The sequence below is a fragment of the Uranotaenia lowii genome, chromosome 2 (genome assembly GCF_029784155.1).
Source record: "Uranotaenia lowii strain MFRU-FL chromosome 2, ASM2978415v1, whole genome shotgun sequence".
NCBI classification, from domain to species: domain Eukaryota; kingdom Metazoa; phylum Arthropoda; class Insecta; order Diptera; family Culicidae; genus Uranotaenia; species Uranotaenia lowii.
This window is the reverse complement of record NC_073692.1, coordinates 307306844-307319190: the sequence shown is the minus strand read 5'-3', so window position 1 is coordinate 307319190 and position 12347 is coordinate 307306844. Positions and strand designations below refer to the sequence as shown.

Genomic DNA, 12347 nt, shown 5'->3' with positions numbered 1-12347 from the left:
TGTATGCTTTCCGATCCTGTCTGTTCCTGCACAAAATCATAAGAACCCGCTATCCTCCAACATTGTTCGACAAAGTTTCCCAGCTGCAAGGGCGCCGACGGCAAAACTTAGTAGTTCCAGAAAATCGTACAACCATTTTTGCTAACTCCTTTTTCGTCAGAGGCGTGGTTAACTGGAATAGATTACCAGCCGACTTAAAGCGTCAAACGTCAGAAGCAATTTTTAAGAGGGAATGTCTACATTTTTGGAATAATTGTTAGTAATTTGTTGAGGAAAAAGTTAATAAATTTAAGAAGTGAAGAAATCAGAATTAGAAAACCGTATGTAGTAATTAAAAAGGTGAAGACCTTACGCTACTGTAATAAACAAACAAACAAACAAACAAAAATCGTTTACGAGTTGTTCTTACACACCGATATTCTATTTTTTAAGGGGAACAGAAAATTTAGTTTATATGTGCAAAAATCTATAATGAACATTTCTTATGTGAATCCACGTCACAAAACTTATAGAGCACAACATTTAAATTTAATAACCAAATCATACTCATTTCAAAGCAAATTTAATTTGCGACCGTTTGACACTATTTTTTTCATTCCACGGTAAATTGGATGACCTAGAAATGATAAAAATTCAGAAAAGTCAGGAAATGTGAATTCACGTCACGGTGGAATGTGCCAAAAGGCGTTCTTACATTTTTCCAGCGACTTTCCATTATTTCTTCTTCAAAAAGCCATTACCAGTGAAGCTACCTAGTAATGTATTGTGTACGTATACAAAATTTTGTGACAATCCGTCAAGTGGTTTTTGAGATAGCGTCCAATACTGAAGGTCATTGACAAAAATTTTTGGGCAGAATAAAAAAAAGACCCAGAAAAGTTCCAGTGATAGACCCAAAAAAAGCTGGAAATGAACTATTTCAAAGTTAACTTAAATTTGAATAAAGGTAAAGATGATTGTTTCTACGTGAGAGGTTTTATTCAAGCTCAGTCAGAAAATTTGAATAGAGGAAGTGATAAAAAAAAGTCAAATTTATCTTACTGGTTCGTCTAGCTGACTTATAAAAAAGCCTGATTTTATTGCTACAAGATAAAAAAGCTGCCCACAGGTAAAATAAACAAAATACGGTGGTCAAATTGTGCGCAAAATATTTGGATTTCTTGTGGTTAGATATTTTGAAAAAAAAAATCGTAATCGACAGCAAAACGAACTCTTTAGCGGTCTCTTGGCAGGATTCCAACCAGAAACTTTCCGTTAACAAGTTTTGCCTGTATTTTTCGGAGATAAACAAGGAAAACAAATTGAGAAAACAAATGTCTAGTATATGAGGAGGCTAACGATCTGTGGAAACTGCAAATTACTCAGTCATTCATAACGATTGACACGATAAATGGCTAAAAATACAAAGAAGACTGCGTATAAATGCAACCGTTTTCTTTGAAAATCACTTCAATGGGTCCTACAAAGTTTTTACCCTGTTTAAGATGGATCTGGAATTGTGCCATTACTCAAAATCGATGGTGGCGTGATAAAAAGTCAAATATGTTGTTTTTGTGCCCTAGGAGAACACTTGGCTTACTTTGTTATAACTTCGATGAAATTAAAAATTTTGTGTTATTTTGAAGGTAAAACTTCAGGAAACAGAAAACGCATTCAAAAACAGCCTCGTTTTGAAAAAAAAGTATGGTTGAAAGTTTGCCAAAATCAAATTTAGCTTTTAAATCTAGCAATATCAAAATCACACAAATAATCCAATAAGTCATCAAAACTCCTTCACAATTATTTAAATCCATATTTGCTTGTAAAAATTCAAAGAAAAAAGCACTAAAATATAATTAAAATTTTGCTGCAAAGTTGCCAATTGTAATCATTTTTAAAACTTTTCATAGTGAAACGTATATTAACTTCCAAGTGCAGATTAGATTGCTCAAAATTTAGCTCTGAATATTTTTTCACTGCTAATTGAAATATTGAGTCCTGAGGGTAGAAACCGTGTGTTTTTTTTTATTATTTTAAACAAGATCATATTTTCAAAAAAAAAAAAAATTCTAAATTTACAAACAAACGCAAAATCTCAAAAAAAAAATCTACAAAACTCGGTAAATTTATTAGAAAATTCAAGTTAACTATGAGCATCAAAAAGATACGTTATTCAGTGAAATGGTACTTTAAAATAAACTTCTCACTATTTTAAAAATGAATTTATAGAATTTTATTTATAACTTAAGAAAACAGCAGAGGCATATATATTTTAATTTGGTAGATTTTGGCATTCTGCACTCGAATCTTCACACTAATTTTGTCTTCTGCCTTGAGTTTTGGTGATATAGAGTTTATAATTTTAAAAATAAAACAATGTTGAGAGAAATCAATCATTAGAAGCTTTGAAAGGAACTAACAACTTTACATTAAATTAAAAAAATTGTTCTGTATTTCATTTAAATAAGGAAAAATATTTTGATCATGAAGATGATGTATGATCTCGAAAAAAAAAAATAAAGGGTGATACGGTCAAAATTTGGTCAATATCAACTTGACGTATTTCTTCAATTTTGCATTTAAAAAACCTGAAAACCCCTCATTTTGAAGGTGTGTGTGTGTGTGTAGAATGTTGCTCCTATTTTGATTTTGGAATTCACTCTTCAGTTGTCAAAATGCCGTCCAAGAAAGAAGAGCAGCGTATCAAAATTTTGCTCGCGCATCGCGAGAATCCGAGCTACTCGCACGCAAAGCTGGCAAAATCGCTAAAAGTTGCCAAATCAACCGTTACAAATGTAATTAAAGTGTTTGGGGAACGTTTATCGACAGCCAGGAAGTCTGGATCGGGGGGAAATCGAATACCGGAAGCCGCTGAGACGACAAAGAGAGTTGCCGGAAGTTTCAAGCGAAACCCTAACTCTCTCTCCGAGATGCTGCAAATAAGCTGGGTGTATCGTCTACAACTGTGCATCGAGCCAAAAACCGAGCCGGACTATCGACTTAAAAGAAAGTAGTGACTCCAAATCGCGATGATAAACAAAATACGACGGCCAAAGCGCGACCCCGGAGGCTGTACACGACGATGCTGACGCAGTTTGACTACGTGATAATGGACGACGAAACCTACGACAAAGCCGACTACAAGCAGCTTCCGGGACAGGAGTTTTATACGGCAAAAGGAAGGGGAAAGGTAGCAGATATTTTCAAGCACATGAAAATGTCAAAGTTCGCGATGAAATATCTGGTTTGGCAAGCCATCTGTACCTGTGGCTTGAAAAGCAGCATTTTCATAGCTTCCGGGACTGTCAACCAAGAAATTTACGTGAAAGAGTGTTTCAATAAACGTCTGCTGCCTTTCCTGAAGAAACACGGTTGTTCCGTACTGTTTTGGCTGGATTTGGCATCTTGCCATTACGGTATGAAGGCCATGGAGTAGTACGCCGCCAACAACGTGCAGGTGGTTCCCAAGGACAAGAACCCTCCCAATACGCCAGAGCTCCGCCCAATTGAGAAATACTGAGCTATTGTCAAGCGGAACCTAAAGAAGACCAAAAAACTGCTAAGGACGAGCAGCAGTTCAAGGCAAACTGGCTCTCTGCGGCGAAGAAGGTGGACAAGGTAGCTGTACAAAACCTGATGGCAGGGGTTAAGCGTAAGGCCCGGCAATTCGGATTTGGAAAAGTGGAAGCCTAACTGAATATTTTTTCTGATTTTTATACCAATTAAACTTGAAAAAGAAATTTAATTTGATTTTAAAATAAACGATTTTACCGATTTACACGCGTTTTCCCTTGACCAAATTTTGACCGTATCCCCCTTTAAATTATACAGTTTTTCAAAATTGGAAAGATCCCATAACATGTATTGCTGACATTTGAAACGTATCAATTTGTACGTGCTAGATAAGCTACTTTACGAACGTTTTGATTGCCCGGCTGGGCGTTCACTATATTGGTCTCCAGGAGATGACGATTTTGGCGGGACATTTCTCTCAAACTCTGCTGCACGGGTGGAGCTATGTCAACTAAATGAAGGTTATGTGAAATGAAACTATTAATTTCGTAAGGGAAATTTAACTACTTTGGGAACATCATATGTACAAAAAAATAGCACACTAGAACTGGTTTAGATGGGGACCATACAATTTGATTTTATTTTTCATCATATTGGTGTTTTTAAGGAAAAGAGTCACTTTTTGCATGAGAGGGCAGATTTACCACAATATCACTGAACAAGGATTAAAAAAAGGTGGAATATGTACTTGCGCTTGGTAGATTTATTGATGTGTTTGCAAAACTCGATGCGGCTGTGATGCTCGTTGGTCGACTCGTTGGGGGACGGTTGACGGGCTGGCGGTGACAAGCTGGACGATGACGATCCAGAATTTGGGAGAGGACCAAACGACGGATTTTCCTTGGCAGATGATTGTTTCAGGCGAATATTTCCAGGCAGTAATGGTCTGTGTTGACGTAGACCAGAATAATGTCCACGTGGAATTTGGGTCTATGTTGACGGAGACCTTTATAATGTTCACATGAACTTAAGGTCAATTTTTACGGGGACCTTAATCATGTCCAGGGAGTGGTGCCCAGGTGAACACAGGAAACTCGCGTGGCTTACGAGACGGCAGGTCTGGCGATGACTTTGCCGTTCGCGGATTTTTGGGATGGACGGTGAAATAGTTTTTGGTTTTTTCCTAGTCACATCACTTGACGATTTGCCATCTTCATATAGTGGTTGAGAGGCTTAATCCAATGGCACACTCGCGGTTTACCAGTGACTTACTTGTCACAAATAACGGGGTATGGCGCGGAAAAACTATCGTATTTCCAAAACTCACTCCCGGACCAATCGATCGATATTTCACTTCAATGGGTCCTACAAAGTTTTTACCCTGTTTAAGATGGATCTGGAATTGTGCCATTACTCAAAATCGATGGTGGCGTGATAAAAAGTCAAATATGTTGTTTTTGTGCCCTAGGAGAACACTTGGCTTACTTTGTTATAACTTCGATGAAATTAAAAATTTTGTGTTATTTTGAAGGTAAAACTTCAGGAAACAGAAAACGCATTCAAAAACAGCCTCGTTTTGAAAAAAAAGTATGGTTGAAAGTTTGCCAAAATCAAATTTAGCTTTTAAATCTAGCAATATCAAAATCACACAAATAATCCAATAAGTCATCAAAACTCCTTCACAATTATTTAAATCCATATTTGCTTGTAAAAATTCAAAGAAAAAAGCACTAAAATATAATTAAAATTTTGCTGCAAAGTTGCCAATTGTAATCATTTTTAAAACTTTTCATAGTGAAACGTATATTAACTTCCAAGTGCAGATTAGATTGCTCAAAATTTAGCTCTGAATATTTTTTCACTGCTAATTGAAATATTGAGTCCTGAGGGTAGAAACCGTGTGTTTTTTTTTATTATTTTAAACAAGATCATATTTTCAAAAAAAAAAAAAATTCTAAATTTACAAACAAACGCAAAATCTCAAAAAAAAAATCTACAAAACTCGGTAAATTTATTAGAAAATTCAAGTTAACTATGAGCATCAAAAAGATACGTTATTCAGTGAAATGGTACTTTAAAATAAACTTCTCACTATTTTAAAAATGAATTTATAGAATTTTATTTATAACTTAAGAAAACAGCAGAGGCATATATATTTTAATTTGGTAGATTTTGGCATTCTGCACTCGAATCTTCACACTAATTTTGTCTTCTGCCTTGAGTTTTGGTGATATAGAGTTTATAATTTTAAAAATAAAACAATGTTGAGAGAAATCAATCATTAGAAGCTTTGAAAGGAACTAACAACTTTACATTAAATTAAAAAAATTGTTCTGTATTTCATTTAAATAAGGAAAAATATTTTGATCATGAAGATGATGTATGATCTCGAAAAAAAAAAATAAAGGGTGATACGGTCAAAATTTGGTCAATATCAACTTGACGTATTTCTTCAATTTTGCATTTAAAAAACCTGAAAACCCCTCATTTTGAAGGTGTGTGTGTGTGTGTAGAATGTTGCTCCTATTTTGATTTTGGAATTCACTCTTCAGTTGTCAAAATGCCGTCCAAGAAAGAAGAGCAGCGTATCAAAATTTTGCTCGCGCATCGCGAGAATCCGAGCTACTCGCACGCAAAGCTGGCAAAATCGCTAAAAGTTGCCAAATCAACCGTTACAAATGTAATTAAAGTGTTTGGGGAACGTTTATCGACAGCCAGGAAGTCTGGATCGGGGGGAAATCGAATACCGGAAGCCGCTGAGACGACAAAGAGAGTTGCCGGAAGTTTCAAGCGAAACCCTAACTCTCTCTCCGAGATGCTGCAAATAAGCTGGGTGTATCGTCTACAACTGTGCATCGAGCCAAAAACCGAGCCGGACTATCGACTTAAAAGAAAGTAGTGACTCCAAATCGCGATGATAAACAAAATACGACGGCCAAAGCGCGACCCCGGAGGCTGTACACGACGATGCTGACGCAGTTTGACTACGTGATAATGGACGACGAAACCTACGACAAAGCCGACTACAAGCAGCTTCCGGGACAGGAGTTTTATACGGCAAAAGGAAGGGGAAAGGTAGCAGATATTTTCAAGCACATGAAAATGTCAAAGTTCGCGATGAAATATCTGGTTTGGCAAGCCATCTGTACCTGTGGCTTGAAAAGCAGCATTTTCATAGCTTCCGGGACTGTCAACCAAGAAATTTACGTGAAAGAGTGTTTCAATAAACGTCTGCTGCCTTTCCTGAAGAAACACGGTTGTTCCGTACTGTTTTGGCTGGATTTGGCATCTTGCCATTACGGTATGAAGGCCATGGAGTAGTACGCCGCCAACAACGTGCAGGTGGTTCCCAAGGACAAGAACCCTCCCAATACGCCAGAGCTCCGCCCAATTGAGAAATACTGAGCTATTGTCAAGCGGAACCTAAAGAAGACCAAAAAACTGCTAAGGACGAGCAGCAGTTCAAGGCAAACTGGCTCTCTGCGGCGAAGAAGGTGGACAAGGTAGCTGTACAAAACCTGATGGCAGGGGTTAAGCGTAAGGCCCGGCAATTCGGATTTGGAAAAGTGGAAGCCTAACTGAATATTTTTTCTGATTTTTATACCAATTAAACTTGAAAAAGAAATTTAATTTGATTTTAAAATAAACGATTTTACCGATTTACACGCGTTTTCCCTTGACCAAATTTTGACCGTATCCCCCTTTAAATTATACAGTTTTTCAAAATTGGAAAGATCCCATAACATGTATTGCTGACATTTGAAACGTATCAATTTGTACGTGCTAGATAAGCTACTTTACGAACGTTTTGATTGCCCGGCTGGGCGTTCACTATATTGGTCTCCAGGAGATGACGATTTTGGCGGGACATTTCTCTCAAACTCTGCTGCACGGGTGGAGCTATGTCAACTAAATGAAGGTTATGTGAAATGAAACTATTAATTTCGTAAGGGAAATTTAACTACTTTGGGAACATCATATGTACAAAAAAATAGCACACTAGAACTGGTTTAGATGGGGACCATACAATTTGATTTTATTTTTCATCATATTGGTGTTTTTAAGGAAAAGAGTCACTTTTTGCATGAGAGGGCAGATTTACCACAATATCACTGAACAAGGATTAAAAAAAGGTGGAATATGTACTTGCGCTTGGTAGATTTATTGATGTGTTTGCAAAACTCGATGCGGCTGTGATGCTCGTTGGTCGACTCGTTGGGGGACGGTTGACGGGCTGGCGGTGACAAGCTGGACGATGACGATCCAGAATTTGGGAGAGGACCAAACGACGGATTTTCCTTGGCAGATGATTGTTTCAGGCGAATATTTCCAGGCAGTAATGGTCTGTGTTGACGTAGACCAGAATAATGTCCACGTGGAATTTGGGTCTATGTTGACGGAGACCTTTATAATGTTCACATGAACTTAAGGTCAATTTTTACGGGGACCTTAATCATGTCCAGGGAGTGGTGCCCAGGTGAACACAGGAAACTCGCGTGGCTTACGAGACGGCAGGTCTGGCGATGACTTTGCCGTTCGCGGATTTTTGGGATGGACGGTGAAATAGTTTTTGGTTTTTTCCTAGTCACATCACTTGACGATTTGCCATCTTCATATAGTGGTTGAGAGGCTTAATCCAATGGCACACTCGCGGTTTACCAGTGACTTACTTGTCACAAATAACGGGGTATGGCGCGGAAAAACTATCGTATTTCCAAAACTCACTCCCGGACCAATCGATCGATATTTTATAAAAGAGGCCTGCTTCACTTTCGGAGGTCCTATATATACCTTTGATTCTCGTCCTTTCCTTTTCATTTCCGCCCATCAAATCCTGTCCCCATCGTTGACGTCTTCATTGATTGACAGGAACAGTACAATTTATTTTTATGGTTGGTGTCTGTTTTTTTTTCAAATTCGATGTTTTTTCAAAATCTACATTATAGCATGTTCAAATTCAAATTTTTAATGCGATGTTCCCATTTTTTTATGAATTATTAATAGTAATATATTTTAATAGTCCTAACAAAATTGTTTTTACATACATAACGAATAGAATAAATAACTACCTAATTATAAAAAAAAACTAAACAACAAAAAACAACTTAAACGGAAAATTGAATAAATAACAAAAAAAATAATTTATCTAATGGCGACACCAACCTATGGCTACTAAACACAAATTATGACATATTTGTATTTAGGAATTTACGGACAATTACAAAAAAAATATAACAATTTTTTTAAATACATCAAAACCAGTTTACCCAAGCAGCAGAATTTTAATTGTAACTAGCAGAAGGCTGGTTACACATTACTAGAAAAAGTGTATGAAAAAGGTTTTATTTAATTAAATCTTCTTGTCGAAGCCTGATAATTGTTCTAATTTTTGCTTACAAAATACTGAAAATTAAATTTTGGTTGAAACTTCTTTAAATATTTTTTGGTATTCCCTTATCTTACAGAATGGGGAAACTTTAACACATAGAAAACTTATCTTACTTTTTTTCATAAATTCGAATAACTTGCTGTCTTAGGAAAAGATGATAATTAAATGGAAATCTTTATTTTAAATTCTTTTGCCATGTTTCATCGAAAAAGCTCCGAATTTTCTTGAAGGATTTTTACGTATTTTTAAAAGATATTTTTAAAGAAAAGCTTATAGAAAAATAAATTGCATGTTGGGAATCAGGGCACAAAATTTAATAAAAATTAGCTCTTAAATTTATTGCACCATGAAAAAAATTGTATTCTGTGACCTTGCCAAGCTTAAATTTATTTCTCGAAGAATATTAAAGAGTTTAGGTTATAGTTTTTTGGTTAATTCCGTTGACTATCATAAGTATAAAACGCCTGTCACATGGCTACCAATTAGTTGACATGTAAAAAAATATTCGATGAATGAAGTTTGAAGTTATAATGGTTGGCTTCAAGTTCTGAACTTGGTTGGTTCTTAATAAAAACCCATTCTAAATATAACCTATCTTTGTGGCAAGATAAGAGTTTCATTCAATACAAATGGCCTATTGAATTGCAAACTGATTTTTACAATTCAAAATAAGTATGGGAGAGTGGGGAATCAAGCCTCTTTTTTTTGTTGTTTCATAACTTCTTTATTATAAAAGATAAAATGAAAAAAATGGTATGGTTTTCTACATTTTCAAGGTATCATAAGGTATTTTTTTTTAATTTTGAATAAGTTATATTCCCCAAATTCTGACTGTTTGAAAAAAAGTAATATTTTTTGGATTTTGAAAAATGGTGGGGAATCGTGGGCCACCAAATCAAAATTGACCAAATACCCAAAGTTTATGAGTTGACCAAAAACTGTGATTTCCTAATTCATTTCGTTATTTTAAAGCAATTTCAGATGATGAAATAAAAAAGAAAGCTGTGTATGATCGCATAGATTCCAAAACCTGGCTCGCGAACGTTTTGGCAAAATTTCTTATACAGGATGGACATAATATTTTTCATAACTCTTCATTTGGCATTAGAAAACTTTACAGATAGGTATAACGTATTTTAAGTTCTGAATGTGTATAAAAAGAAAAAAATATAGGTGATTCAAGATGTGTGGCCCACAATTCCCCACAAGCTAAAATTTGCAAATTGGTTGCGTTTGTGTGACTTATTGATGTTTCATCAAAAATTCCTTTTCCATGTGAAAGATCATGACAAAACTAAGATCATAAGCGTATGAGCATATTTTTGTTATGCACTTTAGGTTCCTCATCGATGAAATTAACGGGTGTTGATTAATTATGTAAGTAAATTTTTCAAACTCAACTCAATTTTTCAAAAGAAGTATATGATGCGTATTTCAGTCAACAACATATAGGAATATACGCTCACGCAAAGCGACGCCGATGACAGTTGGTTTGAGATTGTTATCTCAACACATATCTGCGATATTAAAAGTGGCTCACGTTTCCCCATGGCCCACGATACCCCACTCTCCCCTATCAATTTGGAAACATCTCGAAAAAAAATGCCTAAGGCCTTAACCGATTCATGACTAAATTCTGTCGGAGTCGAGAAAATTTTCTTACATGTTTATTAACACCTCATTCATGGGGTCGTACCCCTTTATGAAAATCCATATTAACTCTTCATTCAAAACATCTTTTCAAAATAAATCAAGTAATTTCCCATTACTGCGGTAAATTCCTGTCTTGAACTGAAAAAATCTTCATGGCTAGTGGGTTAAACACCTAAAAAACCAACTTCGCACGGCCTTGCTGACATTTGGCAGTCAACGCAGAAGAGAAAAATACCTACATTTATTTATTCTGCTAACAAACTTTTTACAATATGAGCACAGCTCTTTCACTGTGGACTGTTATCGACTTAGTTCCCAGAAGGAGTTTTCTATCAAGTCTAAACGTCCATAATGTGGATACTACAATTATAAACAAAATAGTAATAAGTTAACGCTTATAATTAGTAATCAAAATATTTATTTATTAATTATCCTAATATCATCCAAGTCCGAAAACTCTATAATATTTTGATGTCATGAAAGATCATCAGTAGCTATCGGTTGTACCCATACATTCGAAAAATTCAAATTTTGTTTCGATTTTTTTTTTCATATTGACAACCTGTTTTAAAAATAGATTCAAAATCCTCATTGAAACCTGTACGGAAATATGAAAGATGAAAGCGTGGTTTTCTGTTTATTATGTATTTTCGGTAATTGGTTGTTTAATTACCAGGAATATTTAATTACCAAGTATACTTACTGTTTTTTTGTTTAATAAAAAATGATGTTAACACTCACCAGTATCGAAAACACACCCCTGTCTTTACCGAAGGGCTCCCGCTCAGCTGATGTTGATAAGGATACCTACATTTTCCACATCCTTCCCCAAACACTCTGCCCAACCATCAGTCTAGATTTTTTTTTCGAACATTCAACAGTTTCGTCCTGAATAAATTAAGCATCACCTCGGTTGGGACGCTTCAGTCTACGTCGGAGTTGCAATCTGAGCGGTTCGGTTCGAGTTTTCCGGAAACGGTTTCGGTACATTTGAAGAAAAAAAAATACTTACTCACAGTATACAGTGGTCCATTCAGTGGTTTAAGCGGGTGGCGAGTGGGTGGTTGAGGGTACTTTTTCCTACTCTTGAGAATCCTCAAGAGGAACAATTGGCGGTTGAGACGGTGGGTTTGCGGGATGGATGAAAAGTGTGGGAGGTTATTTTGTGTGCTTCTAAAAAAAAGTGAAATACGTCTTCTCAAACCGAAGAATGTACGGAAAACCATTAAAATGAGGAAAAATGTGTGAGACCTTTAAGATTTTTCAAGCTTCTGGAGGGTGGCACTTGTTGGATTAATGTTGGGCAGATTGAAACCGAAAAAAATGTGTGGAAAGCATTCGTCTTTTTACTTGACAAGTGACACGTTGCGATTCGAAAATTTAAAAGGTTAAATAGATTTCGCCACTAATGAGGAGTGATTTTGAGTGATGCATTTAAGCCGTTTTATTCTCAATAACGTGAAAGCATGTGGGGGTGAAAGAATCAAGCAACAGCACAACTCGTCTTGGAGAACGTATCAAAGTTGCGAAGCATTGAATAAGAGCGATGGATTTCAGAAATTCATAGGCAACAGGGGAATTCAACTTTCTTAAAAGGTGTAAACTTCCTGTGTGCACTTAAGTGCATCCATGTGTGAAATTCAGTGCCAAGTGCGCTGCTGCAGGTGATGATGAAGAATTGCTTGAGATTTCGAGCTTAGATGCTGGAACAGGAAAAAGAGATAGCAAAACGAGCAGATCTGGCGTTGTGGAGGCGTGAAGATTCGAATGATGGTACTTGAGTGCATCTGATTTTAATGATATCAAGTGGTGC

At 36.1% G+C, this 12347-nt stretch overlaps 1 protein-coding gene across 2 annotated transcripts in view; it reads left to right on the top strand.

Moving 5' to 3' along the window:
• Positions 1-12347, top strand: part of LOC129748880 (adenylate cyclase type 2) — a 289164-nt gene that overhangs the window by 28931 nt on the left and 247886 nt on the right. Inside the window, exon 1 of one of the 2 annotated variants that reach the window (XM_055743661.1) lies at positions 11486-11658. The exons of the other annotated variant lie outside the window; for it this stretch is intronic. The gene's annotated coding sequence lies outside the window, so the exon portion shown is untranslated. Of the gene's footprint in view, positions 1-11485; positions 11659-12347 lie in introns of those variants that run through there. 2 annotated transcript variants of the gene reach the window in all.